Genomic DNA, 15,892 nt, shown 5'->3' with positions numbered 1-15,892 from the left:
CAACATTTCCGTACAAAAACAAGAACACTGCTAACAGGTAGATCAAACTTCGCTAAAATTCGTTTCCCTTCTTGGAAGATATTCGTCCATGCCTAAACTTGCAGCTGGAAACTGATTGTTCTCGATCATGTCCAGTGCTGAACCCCCAAATGGATTGGAAGGATCAAGGGTGAAGGTTTATTTTCTTCTTATCGTTGGTTAGAGTTTTTCTTTCGTTTTCTTCTGCTTTGAGTCAATTCCATTGTTTTTTAAGAATTTAAAGTTATGGGTGTGATGATCCTTTGTTAGGAACGTTTTGGCAAGACTGGAGACTGCTTATCTGAGTCGGAATCCCACTGCAAAATCATTTTGGAGCTTATTCGATCAGTTCATGTTGATACAAATTTCTCTTGATCGTAATGCATTTGGAACTTTTGGAGTATTTTTCTTCCTTCCATTTATTTTCAACTTTCAATTTCATTTTCAATTTCTGCGTATTTTTTATTCTTTCTTATGTATATTGTTTTCTAATGGTCATTTGTGGTGCAAATTCTTTCCTTTTAAGTCAATGGTTATTTTGTAAATAGAAAAACAAAGTGAACCATGTCATCGTTCTACTCTTTCTACAACATTTCCATAAAGAAGCAAGAAAACAATAGTCTTTTGTGATTTAACATTTTGCCATTCGTGGCGATACCCTTAAATCTCCTCACAATCTCTTTGTTCTTCCAACAATCATTAAGAAAAATCCCTCGAATCTGAACCCCATGTCTTTTCTTTTCTCCTCACCAGCTAGAATTTTGCCCACTCTCCAAACAAAATCTTTTCAACCTTATTTTTCTTTACTACCCATTTCCAAAAATTTGATTTCCCTCCTCGAAAAATCATCGTCCATGCAGAAACCTGCGGCTGGGAGCTGATTGTTCTCGATCAAGTCCAGTGCTGAACCCCCAAATGGATTGCAAGGATCAAAGGTTAAGGTTTATTTTTTTGTTATCGTTGGTTAGAGTTTTTGTCTTTTTTTTTTCTGCTTTGAGTTAATTTCATTGTTTTTGAAGAATTTAAAGTTGTGGGTTGTGCTGATTCTTTCTTAGGAACGTTTTGGAAAACCTGGAGACTGCAAATCTGAGACGAAATTCTACTCAAAATCCGTTTTGGAGCTTGTTCTATCTGTTCATGGTGAATCAAGTCCGTTTTGTTCTGCTTGCACTTTCATTTTGAATTTTTGCATATTTTTTATTCTTTTCGATGTATATTGTTTTCTAATGGGCATTTAGTGTGCAATGTCTTTCTTTTAAGTCATTGGTTACTTTGTAAAGAGAAAAAAAAGTGAATTATGTCCTTGTTCTACTCTTTCTACAACATTTACATAAAAAAGCAAAAAAACTGCTAAAACAGGCAAATCAAACTTCCTTAAGCATTCAATTGGCCATTTAGTCTTTTGGGATTTAACATTCTTCCATTCTTTTTGTTACCCTTAAATCTCTTTGTTCTTCCAACAATCATTAAGAAAAATCATTGTAAACCGAACCCCATGTGTTTCATTTTTCTCCTCATCGGCCAGGATTTTGTTTGGGGAGTTGACAAAATTCTGGCCGATGAGGAGAAAAATGAAACACATGGGGTTCGGTTTACAATTTTGTCAACTCCCCAAACAAAATTCTTTCAACCTTATTTTTCTTCACTACCAATTTCCAAAATCTTCATTTCCCTCGGAGAATCTTTGTCGATGCCGAAACTTGCGGCTGGGAACCAATAGTTCTCAATCATGTCCAATGTTGAACCTCCCATTGGACGACAATGATTAAGGGTTAAGGTGGATTTTTTTGTTATCGTTGGTTAGAATTCTTGTTGTGTTTTTTTTCTGCCTTGATTTAATTCCATTGTTTTTGAAGAATTTAAAGTTATAGGTTTGTGATGCATGTTGATGGGAAGCTGAATCCTTTGTTCGGAAAGTTTTGGTCAACATGGATGCAATTTGTTGGAGTCAGAATCCCATTGCAAAATCTGTTTTGGGGATTGTTCAATTTGTTCATGATGATACAACTTGTTATGTTCACATTGCATTTATAACTGTTGGGGTATTTTTCTTCCTTCCATTTTTTTTCTACTTCCAATTTCATTTTCAATTTCTGGATTGAGCATTCAATTTCAAGAAACCCATTGCATATTTGTCAAAAGAAAATTTCAGTTGGCAAGTGTTTTGGAACATCAGGAAAAAATAATTGTATAGTTTATAAGTTCGGGTAATTTTGAGGTAGTTGTCCGGTAATGAATTTTTCTAAATTACCTTGACTCTACCTTAATATAGGACGTGTGTGTCTTCTAATTTCACTTTAGTTGGGCCTTTCTTTTTACTGGATCTTATTTTGTATTGGTCATTCGTTGTGCAAGCCTGGAGCCGGCTTCTATGAGTCGGAATCCCACTACAAAATTCGTTATAGAGCTTGTTCGATTTGTTCACAGTGAGACATGTTTGTTATGATCATATTGCATTTAGAACTTTTGGGGTATTTTTCTTCCTTCCATTTTTTTCCTACTTCCAATTTCATTTTTAATTTCTGCATTTTTTTTATTGTTTCTTGAGTATATTGTTTTCTATTGGTCATTTGTTGTTCAATGTCTTTCTTTTAAGTCATTGGTTACTTTGTAAAGAGAGAAACAAAGTGAACCATGTCATCGTTCTACTCTTTGTACAACATATCCATAAAGAAGCAAGAAAATTGCATATAGCCATACCAAACGTACAATTCAATTCCCATTCCTCTGTCTTTTCCCTAGCTTGAAAGAGAATTTCTTTCTTCCTTCTTCCTCTCAATTGGCCATTTAGTCTTTTCGGGGATTTAACATTCTGCCATTGTCGTTGCCGTTAAACCTTCTCACAATCTCTTTGTTCTTCCAACAATCATTAAGAAAAATCTGTGTAAACTAAACCCCATTTCTTCCATTCTCTTTCCACTGGCTAGAGTTTTTCCCACTCACCAAACAAAATCCTCTCAACCTTATTTTTCTTCACTACCCATTTCCAAAATTTTCATTTACTTGGAAATTCTTTATCGATGTCGAAACCTGCAGCTCGGAATCGATTGTTCTCGATCATGTCCCGTTCTGAACCTCCCAATGGACTGCAAGGATCAAGGCTTAAGGTTTATTTTTTTGTTATTGTTGGTTAGATTTCTTGTTTTGTTTTGTTCTGCTTTAAGTTAATTGCATTGTGTTTGAAGAATTTAAAGTTATGGGTGAGATGATCCTTTCTTAGGAACGTTTTGGTATGGATTGATGTGGCAATATGGATTGATGTATCTTTTTCAAGTAAAAAATAATTAAAAGCTGATAAATACACAACATAAATTAATTACAACGTAGAAACAAAATAATTACAGTTGAAGAATGTGGATATTTTGGTATTTTATAAAATACCGTGCACGTGCAAAAAATACTATTTGCTAAAATTCAAAAGAAAAAGTAGTTTGTCATTTTTCAAAATGATCCATAAAAATGTTGTTATATCTCTTATGACAAAGAGTGTGAATCTACTAGTCCATATTCGACTTGTTTTTTTTGTTGGTAAAATTGGATAAGACCGCATTATATTGAAATAAATACACTAATGACATTTTAAAACCAATAGTGATAGAAATTATAATTTAATTAATGTTCTTAAGTCAAATAAACATGGTTTAAAAGTCTTTATAAACACAATTAGTGTAATTGTTTTTAATTTTAATTCATTTACACATCTTTGTGCGTGTGTGAGTTTGTGTGGGTGCGTGCGCATGCGCATGTGCGTGTATGTGTGTGCGTTTGTGCGTATGTTCGTGTGTGGCTGTCGCGCGTGTGTACGTGTGTGTACACGTGCGTACATGTGTGTGTGCACATGTGTGCGTACATGTTTGCGTGTATGCACATTTTGTGCGTGTGCATGTGTGGGTGGGTGTGCACATGTGCTTGTGTGCAAACAAGTTGATATTTTTTAATGTAGACTTTCTCCTAGTTTTAAAATAATAATTTAGTTATCTTTATATTCAAACTATTAATGTTATTTTGAGATAAAGATGGTGAACAAGTTGATACTTTTTAGTTTTGAAATTCAATTAAGATTATTTCAATACAAAATCTATCGTTGCGATTTTAAAATTCTGAAAAATAATAATTTTGTTATTTTGAAATTCAATTTGGTTATTTTAAAATTCAAATTCAATTAGGTTATTTTGAAAATAGTAAGATGTATAAAGTTATAAAAACTTGAACCAATTAGTTGAGTCTCGAGATATTAAGAAAAAAGTTATGACATGGGTTGATGTATCTTTTTCAGGTAAAAAATAATTAAAAGCTGATAAATGCATAACATAAATATATTACAACGTAGAAACGGAATAATTACAGTTGGAGAAAGTGGATATTTTGATATTTTATAAATTACCATGCACGTGCAATAAGGCTATATGTTAAAATTTAAAAAAAAAATAGTTTTGCCATTTTTTAAATTGACCCATAAAAACGTTGTTATATCTCTTATGAATAGTGTGAATCTACTAGTCCATATTCGACTTGTTTTTTTTTTTTTTTTGTAAAATTGGATAAAATCGCATTATATTGAAATAATCACACTAATGACACTTTTCAACCAATATTGATAAAAATTATAATTTAATTAATGTTATTAAGTCAAATGAACATGGTTTAAAAGTCTTTTTAAACACAAGTAATGTAATTGTTTCTTATCTTTAATTCATTTACGCAGTTTTGTGCATTTGTGCGTGTGGGTGTGTGGGTATGCGTGTGGGTGTGAGTGTGCGTTCGTGCGTGTGTGTATGCGTGCAAGTGTGTGTGCGTGCAGGTGTACGTTTGTGCACATTTGTGCATGTGGGTGGGTGTGTGTATGCGTGTGTGCATTCGTGTTTGTGTGCTGATGTGCACACGTGTGTGTGTCTGTATGTGTGCTTATGTGTGTCTGTGTGTGTGCGGACGCGTATGTGCTTGTGCGCGTGGGTGTGTCGGTGTGTGTGCGCTCATACGTGCGTGTGTACGTGTGTGCGCGTTTGCCCGTGTCCGTGTGTGCTTGTGTGTGAACAAGTTGATATATTTTAATGTTGAGTTTCTCTCAATTTTAAAATAATAATTTTATTATCTTGATATTCAAGTCATTAATGTTATTTTGAGATAAAAGATAGCGAACAAGTTGATATTTTTTAATTTTGAAATTCAATTTAGGTTATTTTAATACAAAATCTATCTGAGATTTTGAAATTTTGAAAAATAATAATTCTGTTATTTTGAAATTCAATTTGGTTGTTTTGAAATTTCAATTCCATTAGGTTATTTTGAAAATTGTAAGATTGAGTAAATTTATGAAAATCTTGAATCAATTACTTGAGTCTCGAGATATTAAGAAAAAATTTATGATATAGGTTTATGTATCTTTTTCAGATAAAAAAAATAATTAAAAGTTGATAAATGCATAACATAAACTAATTACAAAGTAGAAACAAAATAATTACAGTTGGAGAAGATGGATATTTTGGTATTTTAGAAAATACCATGCACGTGATAGAATGTTATTTGCTAAAATTCAAAAGAAAAAGTAGTTTTGTCATTTTTAAAATGACCCATAAAAACGTTGCTATATCTCTTATGACAAAGAGTGTGGATCTACGGGTCCATATTCGACTTGTTTTTTGTTGTTAAAATTGGATAAAACTCCATTATATTAAAATAATTACACTAATGACACTTTTCAACCAATATTGATAAAAATTGTTATTTAATTAATGTTATTAAGTCAAATGAAGATATTCCACCTACAAGAATGCTAGTTACCAAGCTCATTTCTATGCCTTCTCTTCTTTCATTTTTCTAACAAAAGATAGTATGAATAAGGCTCATTTGAAAAAATAAAGACAATTAATAATCAATAATGCTACCTAGCAGTCACAAGTTAACAATCAAATGAAGAAACCCAAGGATTTTTGCGGTGGAAGCACGATGAAGATTGGTTACCGTTCGCGATCTAGGGTCACAGATTGAGAAGAGAACAAAATTAGAAACCAACTTGGAGAGAAAGAAAAGAAAAATTGATAGGGAAAGAGTAGAGTAAGAAAGAGAAAAGTAAGAAAGAGAGGAAAAATTTAGTTTTTAAAACCTAACAATTTTTTAAAAAGAAATTAAAAATGGGGGGTCATTAATGTCAGTTTTTACAAAATACAAAAAATTAAAAAAAAAATAAAACTGGCTGATCATTAATGTCGATTTAAAAACGACATTAAACCCTTATCATTAATGTCGGTTTGATCCACCTTTTCAAAAACGACAATAAAGACAATTTTTCATTTTTTTCACCTGACACTACAACCCAGATTTGTTGTAGTGTTATTATGGGTTGATGTATCTTTTTCAGATAAAAAATGCTATTTGCTAAAATTCAAAAGAAAAAGTTGTTTTGCCATTTTTTAAAATGACCCATAAAAACGTTATTATATCTCTTATGACAAAGAGTGTGGATTTACTAGTCCATATTTGACTTGTTTTTTGTTGGTAAAATTGGATAAGATCGCATTATATTGATATAATTACACTAATGACACTCTTAAATCAATATTAATAGAAATTATAATTTAATTAATGTTATTAAGTTAAATGAATATAGTTTTAAAAGTCATTCTAAACACAATTAATGTAATTGTTTTTTAAATTTAATTCATTTTCACATCTTTGTGCATATGTACGTGTGTGCGTGTGTGTGTGCATATGTGCGAGTGCGCGTTTGCCCGTGCGGATTGATGTGCGTGTGCGTATGTGTGTGTGCGTGTGTGTATTGTGCATGTGTGTGTAGATGTGTGTATGCATGTGTGAATGTGTGCGTGCGTTCATGTGTGTGTTCGTGTGTGTGCATGCACATGTGCTTGTGTGTGTGGGTGTGTGCATATGCTTGTGTGTGTGTGTGCCCATGTGGGTGTGTGTGTGTGCGTGTCTGTGACTGCACATGTGCCAGTGTGGGTGGATGTGCGCGTGCGCGTGCGTGCATGTGTGTGTGGATGTGTGCAAATGTGCATGTGTCCGTGTGGGTGGGTGTGGCGCGTGCGTGCATGTGTGTGTGGATGTGTGAAAATGTGCATGTGTCTGCTGTGGGTGGTGTGTGCATGTGTGTGTGTTTGCACGTGCGTTCATGCGTGTGTTCGTGTGCGTGCATGCGCATGTGCCCGTGTAGGTGGGTGTGGGTGTGTGTGAGTGCGCATGTGCCCGTATGGGTGGACGTGCGTTCATGCGTGTTGTTCGTGTGTGTGTGCATGCGCATGTGCGGCATGTATGTGGGTGTGGTACGTATGTGTGTGCGCGCGGTTTGCGTGTGCTGTTGGTGTGTGTAGTGTGAAAGTGCGCGTGTGTCTGTGTGGGTGTGTGTGTGCTCATGTGTGTGAGTGCAGTATGTGGTCCGTGTGGGGTGAGTGTGCATGTACGCATGCGTGCAATGTGTGTGGGTGGGTGTGCGGCGTGCGTGTCTGGATGTGTGCGTGCGTTCAATGCGTGTTCGTGTCGTGTGCGTGCATGCGTCAGTGCGGCGTGCGTGGTGTGTGGTGTGTATGCATGTGCATGTGCGAGTGCACGTGTGCCAATGTGGGATGGGTGTACGTGTGCTTGTGTGTGTATGAGTGCACATACGCCTGTGTGGGTGCGCGTGCGTGCATGTGTGTCGATGCGTGTGTGCCCATGTGGGTGGGTGTGCGTGTGCGAGTGCATATGTGTGCACGTGTGTGCGCGTGCGTATGTGTTCGTGTGTGTGCATGTGCATGTACGTGCGTGTGTGTGCATGCGTATTTGTGCGTGTACGTGTGCTTGTACGCGCATGTGCGAGTGCGCGTGTGCCCGTGTAGGTGGGTGTGCGTGTGTGTGTGAGTGCGCATGTGCCCGTATGGGTGGACGTGCGTGTTTGCGTGCATGTGTATGTGGATGTGTGCATGCGCTCATGCGTGTGTTCGTGTGTGGGTGTGTGCGTGTGCGTGTGCGAGTGCGTGTGTACCCGTGTGGGTGGGTGTGCGTGTGTGAGTGCGCATGTGGTCGTGAGGATGGGTGTGAGTGTGAGTGTGCACATGTGTGTGTGTGTTGTGTATGCGTGTGCATGTGTGCGTGTGTGCATATGTGTGTGCACACTGCCTTCACATGGATGTCAAAGAAGCAACCCATTGTTACTCTCTCTACGTGTGAAGCATAATATGTGGTTGCTACCGTCATGTAACTTGGTTGAGAAATCTATTAAAGGAGTTATGATATTGCCAAAAGAAGAGCCAACCAGAAGTTTTCATAGATAACAAAATCAACAATTGTTTTGGCCAAAAACTAGTTTTCCACAACCAGAATAAAGCACATTGATACATTATTATTATTATATTAGAGAGTGCATCAGAAGAAAGGAAGTATAGTTAGAGTGCGTGAAGACTCGTGATCCGGTAGCCAACATTTTCACTAAGCCTCTTTAAAAAAGAAGAATTCACAAAATTGAGAGACCTGCTTGGAGTAACAAAATCAAGTTTAAGAGAGGATGTTGAAATATAAACTTGATTTTGGGTTTAACAATATTTAGGCATAGCCCAAATAAAAGCCAAATTTCTATAAAGTATTAATTACTACAATATTCTAGATAAATCAATTGTAGGAGATATTTAGAGAAGATTGAAGATACATTTAGAAAATATAAGAAATGAGTGTAATTGTAAAGAATATTCTAGAGAGTCATTTGTAACCGTTAAATAAAGAATGTGTTGCCAAAATCCTAGCCATTCATTTAGGAGTGACAACTAGGATAAATAAGAGGGATGTCCTTCGACTTGTATTAAGTCAAAAAAAATAGAAGTGTCTAATAACACAAGTAGCCTCTTATCTCAATTCTCTCTTCCAAATTTCCTCCAACCTCCAAAAATCCTTTCCAACAGTGTATCATTGTATGAGTTAGTAGTAGTAGAAAGAGGAGGGCGATATTTGTTGGCTTCATCCCGTCTTTTAGGCTTATAGAACGTAGTTTGGGAGGGGGTGTCCACTAAAGTTGATGCCCAAATCTTTTGTTTTTGGAGGCATAAAAAAATGATGAAATTGTTAAGCAACTCTTAGAAAACAATACAATTTGACATTTTATAGTTGAGGAATTGATCTGAAGATTGATAAGCTTATTTTGCTTGGACTAAAAAAGTTTGTTTAATTTTTTTTAAAAAATGAAAATGGCTACAATTAGGTTTTTCTCCCAGCGTTACTAAAGTTTGATTGAAATGCCTTCAGATTTAAATTTCTAAATGGTTTGTTGAATTAGTGTTTAATTATCTCATAGGTTAACTTTCGCTCTTACTATTGATGCGTGACTACAATTGGTAATGTCTGAAAGTGAAACCTAAACCTTTCCTTCACTAGAAGAAATATGGGCTTTAGTGTCAGGTGAAAAAAATGAAAATCTGGCTTTAATGTCATTTCTGAAAAGACGGATCATTAATGTCGGTTTTAAATCGACATTAATGATATTTTCCATTTTTTAATTTTTAAATTTTTTTTTATTATGTGAAAACTGACATTAAAGACCCTTCCCCTTTTTAATTTCTTTTTTAATTTTTTTAAGTTGTAAAAATTAAATTTTCCCTCTCTCTCTTACTTTACCCATTCCTATCAAAATTTTCTCTCTCGATTTCGAATTTCCTTCTCCCTTCTCTTCTCATTCTATGACCTAAAACTCATCGTCGTCTTTGTGCCCATAATTCATCCCAATCGCCGTCGTGGCTAAAACTCTTCCTTCAAGTCTTTCCCAGTCGCCATTGTGCTTTGGCTATCGAGAAACGCCTCTGTTGTGCTCAATCATCTTCGACCATTCGCAGTCGCCCAGAACTCTTCCTTCAAGTCTTTCCCAGTCACAGTCGCCGTCGTGCTTCCGCCCGCAAGAGTCCCTCGTGTCCAATCATCTTCGAAATCCACCACCATAGCCACCACCGCCGTGCCCAGCCATTGCAACCATCGCGTGCCCAGCCGTCATCTTCGGCTAGCACAGGGCAGACCAAGACAGAGGGCAACTCAACCCGTGAATACCAATCTGGTATTACTTCATCAGACATTGGACGAAAGGGAGTGGACTACAGAGGCCCTTTCGAGCCTTCTTCTGGAGGTTCAAAGAATTTTTCATACGCTTTTTTTTTTAGGCATCAAAAATAGATCATTGAATCAATCTTTAGTAGGTTCTAAATTTCTGTTGTCTGCTTTTTGTTATTAAACATATTGGTATGTGGATTTAGTTTGGTAAGAAAATGTAATGGTAAATAGAGAGTTGATTTGGAAGATTATGAAGAGGAAGTGGGCAGTGGGTTAATGGAGATTGGGGTTTAAAGGTAAAGAAGGAAAGTACCAAAGAGAGTGAAGAAATGAAATAGTGAATGATAAATATAAAAGGTAAACTACAAATAAGAGAAAGGGAGAGATTTAGTTTAGCATTGTTTGGAAATTGGAACGTAATATTCACTTCTCTATTTTCCTCAATTTAAATTTAGGATTAACTTTTGAGACATTTTTCACTGACTTCGTGTTATTAACATATTGGTATCTGGATTAGTTTGGTAAGAAAATGTAATGGTAAATAGAGAGTGTTGATTTGGAACTTATGGAGATGTAGTGAGAAGTGTGTTAATAGGAGATTGAGGTTAATAGGGTGAAGACTAGATTTATATTAAGTGTGTTATAGGGACGGTAAGTTCATCTTTTGTTTTTAAACATATAATAATTATTTGTGTTTTATTTTCTATTTCTCTAATCTTAAAATGTTCTTATTAATTCTTATACTTTAGTTTATGTAGTAGTAATCTTTGTTTATTTCAAGTTTGGAAATTTATTTGACAAAGGTTTAATGTTGGAGACTACACTTGTAACATCTCGAACTCTAGGGTACCTTATTATATATATGTGTGTATATATATCTTTTTTTTTAGAAAAGAAGTTAAGGGAGAAAGAGATTTGGAAGGTTAAGATAATAATAATATACATTTAATAATATTGTTATAATTTTTTTTAAATCATTAAGTTAAATAAAGAAAAAGGAAATAAAAAAAAAAAGAAAAGAAAATCAAAGATTTTCTTTCTCTCTCCTCTCTCTCTCTCTCGCACGTCCCTTCCCCGTTTTTCTTTTTCTTTCTTTTTCTCTTCCTCTTCCTCACATCTTCCAGCCGCCCCACCCCTCTTTTTCTTTTCATCTCCGATTCACGAAGCCGCCGACCGAAGGTTCTTCCACCGTTCAGATCCACGACAGCCACCGCCTCCCTCTGATTATGCTTTTGGGGTTGAGATGTTTATTAAAAATGGGTTGAAACATTCAAAGATGTCGAACGTCATGACTTGTCCTTGTTTAAAATGCGTAAATGCAAAGACTTTAGATGTGAATACAATTAGAGATCAATTATTTTTTTAACGACATCGAGTGGGGAAGAAATTCTTGTACAAACCATCACGTTCTTATGCAACACAGTTGCTACTTGTGGCAATTCATGGTATTTTATGAAACATGTAAGACTTGTAATTGTTCGACTATGCTTCTTCTTTAATGCTATATGTAAGAAGACAGTTGGTTCATCACAATTAAAAGGAATGCAAGAAGATGTTGTTGTCACTCTATGCCTATTAGAGAAAGTATGTTCCACCATCATTTTTTACCATAATGGTACACCTTGTTGTGCATCTCATAAGAGAAATTGAGTTATGTGGACCTGTTCATCTAAGGTGGATGTATCCTTTTGAACGATACATGAAAGTTTTGAAAAATTATGTGTGAAACAGAAATCGACCAGAAGGATGTATGGTAGAAAATTATATTGTTGAAGAGGCTATAGAGTTCTGTTCAAAATTTATGGTGGGTGCTAGCACTATTGGACTAAACTCATCTGTAATAAAAGCAGATTCAAACGTGGATAGATTCTTTATCAGCATTCTTCTTTTATCAGACCGATTAAGGAGCAGTTAGATCAAGCTCATCTTTTACGTTATTCAAAATGTAAACGAAGTTCTACCATACATTGAGTACGTTCTAAATCCCATCTATTCTCATTTTACATAAGTTGGTTATGTAATTACCTTAATAATTTTTGTTATTTCTGACAGAAAAAATATGGAGAGTTTGTGTAAGCTTAACTCTGGTAAATATAGAAGTAAAAAAATGGATTCAAGAAGAGCATAATCGAACATTCAGTCGGTGGTTGTCCACACGGGTAATTACTAGAACCATACACTTCCATGTTTATTTTAGATCTAAACTAATCAGATCCAATATATTTTGTAGGTTGCCCTCGCTCTCGAAGTTCTCTAAAAATTCCATCACGCCTTCCTTAAGATGGATAGCTCATGGACCTTCTCCACATGTGGCTACATATTCTGATTACATGATCAATGGTTATTACTACCACACAAAAAGACGTCGATGATATTAGGAGAGTTCAAAATAGTGGAGTTAGTATAACAACCACTACAATGCAAGTGTCTAGTTCTAAAGACAAAAACCCAGTCATATCAGATATGACATTTTATGGCATAATACAAGAGATATGGGAGATTGATTACCATCAATTATCCTTTGTTTTATTTAAGTGTGATTGGGTTGATAATAGAAGTGGAGTCAAAGTGGACGAGCTTGAGTTTACCATTGTGGATCTCAAACGTATTGGACATAAATCAGACCCATTTGTTTTTAGCCTCCCAAGCAAAACACATATTCTATGTGAAAGATTCTGGCAAATCCTAAATGGTCAGTGGTTTTAACATCTCGCACGTAGAACTATTGAAGAAGATTTCTTTGAAAGATGAAATAGGAGATATGCTACTAGAGTGTGGTTATGGAGTTGTTCAAAAGATGCCCCAATGTTGATACACCTCACGAGATTGATGATACAACTTCATCATATATTAGACATGATTGTGAGGGTAGATGGGTTGATAAGTAATAATTGTATAAATGTTTTATTAAGGTATGCCATTTACTTTCCTTTATAATAGATTTATGTTCAGAGATTGTAATTACTAAGCTTATTTTATGTCCTTACTTTGCTCACTAACGTGCTTACTAATACATATATGTTTTTTTTTGCAGATTCATAGATGGAGGAGTCACATACTTAAGTGAGGATGAAAGAAAAATGATTCCCAAAGCAAGAAACAAATCATTCGCGCCATGTGGCCCAACGACTATGCCAGAGTTAGCATGTAAGAAATTCTGGGCAACGGTTGCCCGTTCAATTTAATGAACATGGGCAACTTGTAAGAGCTATATCTAAGAAAATTCAAAGTTACATTGGTGTGTGTGTTCGACAGCAGATTCCTATCACATACAAATCTTGGAAACAAGTTTCGAATGAGTTGAAAGATAAAATCTACGATTGTATATCGGTATGAATTCTATAATTACATTTTTCTTACAATGTAGTTTGATTTCCCTAAGTCTAAATATTTTTTTCTTTTCTTGTGTAGATGTCGTTTGAGTTACATCCCAATGTTAGACATTCTATCCTAATGTCTGCATCAAGAAAGTATCGAACTTTCAAAACTACGTTAACTCTTCTGTATATACTTCCGTTTAAGGATCAACCATCATGTTTGTAGTTTCCTCCTAAGATCTATTCTCATATTAATCAAGAAGATTGGAAATCCTTTGTGGACGCTAGACTGACTGAAGAATGTGAGGTAAATAAATTTAATTACATGTTAACTTTAATGTTGGTTTGGTATGTAACTACAAACTAATTTTTTGTATAGGATTATAGTCGTATTCAAAGGGAAAGAAGATCAAAATGCATATACAATCATCACATTGCTAGTAAGGGATATGAAAATCCTGCCGAAGAATTAGTAAGTATTTCTAATTGAATGAAATAATTTATCTTAATATGTTTATGCTAATTAAATATATATCTTTGGTTGCATAATATAACGTGTGATCTTTCCTATCGTTCAACTCTTTGGAAAGAAGCAAGAAAAGGAAAAAACAATGATTATTTTGATGATGCTACTCGAGATTGTGTCTCTCGAATCGTAAGTTTGCTTGCGATTTACTTATATACAATATTTAATTTTGTTAACTTAGTTAATGATGAATACTTGTATTGTTCTATAGGATGCATTAGCTGAAACACATAGAGATGAGGACATATTGACTGAGTCATTGGGCTCTAAGGAGCATGGTGGACGTGTACGTGGCATGGGTGGTTTTGTCTCTCAATCACTATATTTCAAGACAGTGAAAGGGAAAGAGAAAATTGCAAGTTCTCAAGTTGTAGAAGATGACTCAAAAAGCAAAAGTTACAAAAAGGGTCATAATCACTTGAGATCGTCCATCAGTGTTAACATAGATCTCTATGCCGATGAGGATTTGGGCAACACACCTATGAACGAAGAAGTGAAGGTAATTAACTTTGTTGTCTCTTTTAAAATTTTAATGTTTATAGGATAAATTGTTCTTAATGATGCTTTTAATACTTGTAAAGTAAACACCGTGCAAATTGGCTATAGGAACAATTAATAATATTGTTGCAATAGCAACCGTACTTGATGATAGCAATGGTGGTCCCAATGTTAAAATCTTGGTGGACTTGCTCACAGGAGGAGATTGTAGTTTACCTATTCCAGTGAAGGGCAAGATAGAGACTTTAAATCAAGCATTAGGTAATATTGTTGAATGACCTCGTTGACTTGTTTATGTGCTATTGAAGCTTTGATATTTATTTGTGATTGTATTTTAGGTTTTGATATTATTTTGTTTGTGCTTGGAGCATTCAACCCCAAAGGATGTTCTGTATTCTTCAAATTACATAAATGTTAATGGAACCATTAAGCTCTTATATGGACATGTCGTGAACAATATGAAGGATGTAGATATGGTTCGCATCCTAATGAACGAGCTAATATTCGGTAAAAACAAATTCATTTATTTAGCTCGTTAGGACTTGCTCCATTATTGCGGCATGGTAGAAATAGGCTATATGTGCATCCTAGCATACATTACGTAAGTAAACATCTTTTACTCATCTTTATGTCCAATACTATAGCTATAGTTATTTTGTTCCTTTTTAACTAAGGTTGCTTTTACTTAGATATCTTTGGGATGAATGTGATTGTGGAAGCAAGTTTTTTGTTATGACCAAGCAAAAATAACATCACATATCAAGGATCGTGATCTCCGATCCAGAAATTTTGCCAACCAGTTAGAAGCGGCTACCTTGGAACAAATAGTTCTAATTCCGTATAATACTGGGTAAATAAATAAGATTAACACATTATTATGTTTTTCATTGAGGTTAAATGTATACTCACATTGAAGATGTTTATTGTAGTTTTCATTGGATGTTGCATGTCATCGATCTTCGAACAGTTTATGTTTTGGACTCTCTTTGAAGTAAAGTTAACGAAGACATCCATGGAGTCATAAATGTGACTTATGATTTACTTCTTATTTGACTTCATTGTCTTCTAATTCTAATGTTTCCAAATGTATAGAGGATTAAAAACATGGCAAGCTAAGCATGATTTACAACATTATCGGTCAAATCCGAAATGGAAACCTATAAAGGTAATTTGCATTGACACATAATTATTTTCAATGAAACATAAGAATAATTTGTATGTAATTTATATACATGCAGTGTCCTCGTCAATTGGATTCGGTTGGGTGTGGGTATTATGTCCAAAAGTATATACATGAAATCGTGCATATTTCTAGTACTCCCATCACTAGCCTTGTAAGTTTCTACTTTCACTTTTTATATGTTACAAATTACATAAATTATCTAAACTTATTCTTTTCATACCTTTCTTTTTACGTAGTTTAATACAAAAAAGTGCATATACGCAAGAGGAGATTGACGAGATTCGAACAAAATATGCAAGCTTTGTTAGCCGATTTGTGTAAGCTTTTACACTT

The 15,892-nt window shown here is 34.9% G+C and overlaps 2 long non-coding RNA genes across 2 annotated transcripts; both read left to right on the top strand.

The window, feature by feature from the left end:
• Window positions 1-228: 228 nt before the first annotated feature.
• LOC116406409 lies at window positions 229-1,431 on the top strand. Its single transcript, XR_004219413.1, has 3 exons — window positions 229-418; window positions 879-953; window positions 1,074-1,431. It is a non-coding gene; the product is annotated as an uncharacterized LOC116406409 (long non-coding RNA).
• A 12,876-nt stretch (window positions 1,432-14,307) lies between these two features.
• On the top strand, window positions 14,308-15,688 carry LOC116406407. The gene is made up of 3 exons (XR_004219411.1): window positions 14,308-14,377; window positions 14,575-14,637; window positions 15,066-15,688. It is a non-coding gene; the product is annotated as an uncharacterized LOC116406407 (long non-coding RNA).
• Window positions 15,689-15,892: the final 204 nt, after the last annotated feature.

This window comes from Cucumis sativus, unplaced genomic scaffold (assembly GCF_000004075.3).
Source record: "Cucumis sativus cultivar 9930 unplaced genomic scaffold, Cucumber_9930_V3 scaffold97, whole genome shotgun sequence".
NCBI classification, from domain to species: domain Eukaryota; kingdom Viridiplantae; phylum Streptophyta; class Magnoliopsida; order Cucurbitales; family Cucurbitaceae; genus Cucumis; species Cucumis sativus.
This window is presented reverse-complemented; position numbering and strand designations above follow the sequence as displayed.